General features: G+C 36.1%; 1 pseudogene across 1 annotated transcript; it reads right to left on the bottom strand.

The window, feature by feature from the left end:
• Nucleotides 1–2,540: 2,540 nt before the first annotated feature.
• Nucleotides 2,541–2,966, bottom strand: LOC309796772 (large ribosomal subunit protein eL32-like; annotated as a pseudogene). Its single transcript has one exon. The product of its transcript is annotated as a large ribosomal subunit protein eL32-like (transcript).
• Between the last annotated feature and the right edge of the window lie 3,166 nt (nt 2,967–6,132).

The following is a 6,132-nucleotide window of genomic DNA, read 5'->3' as shown; positions in this document are numbered from 1 at the left end:
ATGATAATCTCAATAGATAATCTCAATAGATAAAGAAAAGCTTTTAACATCATTCAACATTCATTTATGATAAAAACCCTCAGAAAGTAGGCATAGAGGGAACTTACATCAACATAATAATGGCCATATATGACAAAGCTACAGCCAACATTTTTCTCAATGGTGAAAAACTGAAAGCATTTCCACTAAGATAAGGAACAAGACAAGGTTGCCCACACTCACCACTATTACTAAACATAGTTTTGGAAGTTTTAGCCGCAGCAATCAGAGAAGAAAAGAAAAGAAAAGGAATCCAAATCAGAAAAGAAGAAGTAAATTTGTCACTGTTTGCAGATGACATGATACTGTACATAGAGAATCCTAAAGATGCTACCAGAAAACTACTAGAGCTTATCAATGAATTTGGTAAAGTAGCAGGATACAAAATAACTGCACAGAAATCTCTTACATTCCTACACAGTAATGAAGAAAATTCTGAAAGAGATAAAGGAAACACTCACATTTACCACTGCAAAACCTTCCTACAGAGAAAAAAGACCTGTATGCAGAAAGCTATAAGACACTGATTAAAGAAATTAAATGTCATCCAAACAGATGGAGAGATATACCATGTTCTTAGATTAGAAGAATCAACATTGTGAAAATGACTATACTACCCAAAGCAATCTACAGGTACAATGGAATCCCTGTCAAACTACCAAGGGCATTTTTCACAGAACTAGAAAAGAAATTTAAAACTTGTATGGAAACACATAGACCCCAAATAGCCAAAGCAATCTTGAGAAAGAAAAATGGAATTGGAGTAATCAGGTTCCCTGACTTCAGACTATACTACTAAGCTACAGTAATCAACACAGTATGGTACTGGCACAAAAACAGAAATATAGATCAATGGAACAGGATAGGAAGCCCAGAAATAAACCCATACACATATGGTCACCTTATCATTGATAAAGGAGGCAAGAATATACAATGGAGTTAAGACAGCCTCTTCAATAATTGGTGCTTCAAAAACTGGACAGGTACATGTAAAAGAATGAAATTAGAACACTCCTTAACACCATATACAAAAATAAACTCAAAATGGATTAAAGACCTAAATGTAATGCCAGACACTATAAAAGTCTTAGAGGAAAACATAGCCAGAACACTCTATGACATAATTCACAGCAAGGTCCTTTTTGACCCACCTCCTAGAGAAAGGGAAATGAAAACAAAAATAAACCAATGGGACCTAATGAAACTTTTAAGCTTTTGCAGACAAAGTATACCATAAACAAGATGAAAAGACAACCCTAAGAATGAGAGAACATATTTGCAAATGAAGCAACTGACAAAGGATTAATCTCCAATATATACAAGCAGCTCATGCACCTCAGTACCAAAAAAAAAAAACAAAAAAAAACAAAAAACAACCCAATCCAAAAATGGGCCAAAGACCTAAAGAGAAATTTCTTCAAAGAAAATATACAGATTGCCAACAAACACATTAAAGTATGGTCAGCATCACTAATCATTAGAGAAATGCAAATCAAATCTAAAATGAGTTATCACCTCACACTAGTAAGAATGGCCATCATGAAAAAGTCTACAAACAATAAATGCTGGAGAGGGTGTGGAGAAAATGGTATCCTCTTGCACTGTTGGTTGGAATATGTATTTGTACAGCCACTATGGAGAACAGTCTGGAGGTTCCTTAAAAGGTTAAAAATAGAACTATCATATGAGAAAGCAATCCCACTACTGGGCATATACCCTGAGAAAACTGTAATTCAAAAAGAGCCATGTACCACAACGTTCATTGCAGCTCTATTTACAATAGCCAGGACATGGAAGCAACTGAAGTGTCCATCAACAGATGAATGGTTAAAAATATGTGGCACATATGTACAGTGGAATATTACTTACCCATAAAAAGAAACAATATTGAGTTATTTGTAGTGAGTCGGATGGACCTACAGACTGTCATACAGAGTGAAGTAAGTCAGAAGGAGAAAAACAAATACTGTATGCTAACAGATATATACAGAATCTAAAAAAAAAATGTTTCTGAAGAACCTAGGGTCAGGACAGGGATAAAGACATATATGTAGAGAATGGACTTGAGGACACAGGGAGAGGGATGGGTAATTTGGGAGGAAGTGTGAGAGTGGCATTGACATATATACACTACCAAATGAAAAATAGATAGCTAGTGGGAAGCAGCTGCCTAACACAGGGAGATCAGCTCCATCCTTTGTGACCACTTATAGGGGTGGGATAGGGAGTGTGGGAGGGAGATGCAAGAGGGAGTGGATATGTGGATATATGTATACGTATAGCTGATTCCCTTTGTTATATTGTGGAATCTAACACAACATCTTAGGCAATTATACTCCAATAAAGATGTTAAAAAAAGAATAAAAGAACACACGTAGGTGGCTTAGCAACTGTGAATAATGCTACTGTGAACATTGGGATTCATGTATCTTTTCATATTAGTGCTTTTTTTCGAGTTTCGTGGTTTTATTAACACAAACCCAATGTGCACCATGAACTGTCTATTCATTTTCTTCAGTGTTCAGCCTGGTATTGGGATTGGTGACTCTGATGGACAGCTGGAGTGCTCTTTCTGCAATGGTTTTGTGGTTCTTGGATAAGATATTATGAATAATTTCAGCACAGTAAGATTTGTTGCACAGCAGCAGCACTTCATGCTCCTTGATGCTGTGGACCAGGAACTTCCAGAAGATGCTGGGCAGCCTGTGTTTGTTTTCTTGTTGCTCCCATAACTGATGTTGGGCATCAAGATCTGGCCCTTGAATCTCCTTCACACCCTGTTGTCAATGTTGCTGGGTTTCTGCCACTTCTACTTTATTTTGATATATCAGTCTGTCTGGTGCTGGATGAACTTCTTGGTCCTCCTTTTGATGATCTTGGGCTTCACGAGGGATCTGAGAGCAGCCATGATGCTGAGTAGAAGATGGCTTCCACCCCATAGGGAGTGCCAAGGAAGAGAGGGTCTCAAATTAGTGTTTTTGTTTCTTTCAGATATAAACCCAGGAGTGTGATTGCTGGGTAATATGGCAGTTCTATTTATAATTTTTTGAGAAACCTCTGTACTGTTTTACACAGTGGTTACACCAATTTACATTCCCAGCAACAGTGTACAAGTGTTCCCTTTTCTCCACATACTCTCCAACATTTGTTATTTGTGTCCTTTTTGATGATAGCCATTCTGGCAGGTGTGAGGTGATATCACATTGTGGTTTTGATTCACATTTCCCTGATGATTAACAATGTTGAGCATATTTCCATCTGCCTGTTGACCATCTTCATGTTCTCTTTACAAAAATATTTATTCAGGTCTTCTTCCTATTATTAATCAGGTTGTTTGTTCTTTTGATGTTGAGTTACATGTGCTGTTTATATATTTTGGTTATTATACTCTTACCAGTCATATTACTTGCAAATATTTTCTCCCATTCGGCAGGTTATCTTTTAATTTCCTCGATATATTCCTTTGCTGTGCAAAAGATTTTATGATTAATTAGGTCCCATTTGTTTATTTTTGCTTTTATTTCCATTTTTTAGAAGACAAATTCAAAAATATTGCTATAATTTATGTCAAAGACCATCAGCAAATGATCATACACCATGATCAAGTGGGATTTATCCCAAAGATTTTTCAATATCCACAAATCAATTTATGTGATATATCACATTAACAAATTGAAGAATAAAAACCATATGATCATTTCAATAGATGCAGGAAAAGCTTTTGACAAAATTCAACATTTCTTTATAATTAAAATCTCTCCAGAAAGTGGGCATAGAGTGAACATACTTCAACACAATAAAGGCCAAATATGACAAACTCACAGCTAACATTATAATCAACCATGAAAAGCTGAAAGCATTTTCTCTAAGATCAGAACAAGAAAATTATCTTGAGGAATAAGAACAGAATTGGAGGAATCATGCTCCCTGACTTCAGACTATACTACAAAGCTATAGTAATAAAACCAGTGTGGTTCTCGCACAAAAACAGACACGTAGATCAGTGGACAGAATAGACAGCCCAGAAATAAACCCATGCACCCATGGTCAATTAATCTATGACAAAGGAGGCAAGAATATACCATGGAAAAAATACAGTTTTTTTAATAAGTGGTGCCGGGAAAACTGGATAGCTACATGTAAAATAATGAAATTAGAACATTCTCTAATGCCATATACAACAATAAACTCAAAATTGATTAAAATTCTAAATGTAAGACTGGAAACCGTAAAACTAGAGGAAAAAATAGGCAGAACACTCTTTGGCTTCTTTAGATTTAGTGGCTAGGAAAGGCCTCTTTGAGGTGATATCTAAGCTGAGATATGAAGAAAAAAGATCTAGCTGTAGTAGCATTGGAGATAGAGAATGGAAGGTTGTTGGTACATTCCAAGCAGAAGTAAACAACTAACGTCAAGCCCTTCATTTATTCAAATAATAAAACAAGGCCAGTGTGGCTGGACTACGGTGAGTGAAGCTGAGAATGATATGAGATCAGTTCATGGACTTGGACAGAGAAAAGATCATAGAGGACATTGTAAACCAAAAGAAAGTCTTTGGATTCTATTTTGTTTCACAGCAAGTCCTTAGAAACAATTGAACTAGAGAGTGACGTGGATACAGAACAGACATGGGCATTCCTGTTGCACTGACATACAGTTTTTGGGAGAATAGGTAAAATGCTGTATCCCACTTTCATGTGGGAAAGAAGTTTAAAACTCAATACAAAAAAAACCCCACAAAACCAAAAACAAACAAACAAAAACCTCAATACTGTTCACAGAATAGAACCTGAGATAGACAAGTGTGACAGAGTCAGAAAAGAGTTCCCCCACACAAGTAACCCTACTTACAACCTAACCTCTTAAATCTATTCCCCACACTGCTGACAGACTAAAGTTTCTAAAATACTAATCTGAACATGTCACTTCTCTACTTTGTTTTTTTCTTTACTTTAATGATTTTCAAGGTCAATAATGATCTTTCTGGAGCATGCCTTTCTGGCATCTGTTCTCAATCTCCTACTACTTTTTCACTCCAGATGCCCCAGCATACTTTCAATTTCCTATGTTTTCTTAGACGTTGGTGACCCATAGCATATCACTTCCTTTTCTTGAAACGCTTTTCAGTACTCCCTCCCTTAATTCAGCACAGATAAAAGCTTTCTCTGACCACTACTGTTACCAAGAATGATAGTCACTATATTTAACAAGTAGTGTGGCACAAGCATCAACCAATCAGAGTAGATGCTGGTTACAGATGCTGGTTATACAGATCATATTTTTAAAGCTATTAGAATATGGCTGACACATGATAAATACTATAGCATTATTTGCTGTTATTATTATGTGAAGAAAAGACAAGTGAACATATCTGATTGCTATGAGCTTGTGGGCAGTTTTGTCTTGAATATTTTTGTTATATTAATATAATATTCATTTTACAATATAAATGAATAGCTGAATCATATAAATGTGTCATGACTTTTGTGGGGAGTGTGAATGGGTTGACAAGAATGTGACCTAACCAGAACTGAAGGTCAGTATCACTGGCTAGGGAGAGGGAGTGTTGTATTAGATTATGGGGTTTGATCTGTCAAATGATGAGTTTGCATTTGATCCAGTAAACAGCAGGATACCTTTGTAGGAATGTGGAAATAAAGGATTACAAATTGTAAGTGGTGCTTGAAAGAGATAAATTTGGCAGTGGTATGAAGAGTGGATTAGAGGGCAAAAATACTTGAGACAAGGAATTTAGTTTGGAGATTGTTGTGGTCTTGCAAATAATCCAGAGTAGTGGAAGCCAGAATAGAAATAAAGGGCAAAATCTGATTGCTATTGCAAACCATGCTTCCATACTAGAGAATGAGAACTGAAAAAAGTTAAAAGGTAAGTAAGGGTGCAGTTAACCAAATAGGATGTGCAATTTTTACATGTCCATCTCTACTAAATTGTTAAACACTCAGAAGCCTCATTTTCCCTGGCCAGAGCCAAATAATTGCATAGGGAATGAGGTAAAAATTAAGAGGAAAAAGCTGACATAACCATCTAAAAAAAGCTACAAGGATCATCACCAAGGAAAGAAGTATAGTTTTC

Source organism: Mesoplodon mirus (assembly GCF_964341445.2).
Source record: "Mesoplodon mirus genome assembly, chromosome: X".
Lineage (NCBI taxonomy): Eukaryota > Metazoa > Chordata > Mammalia > Artiodactyla > Ziphiidae > Mesoplodon > Mesoplodon mirus.
This window is presented reverse-complemented; position numbering and strand designations above follow the sequence as displayed.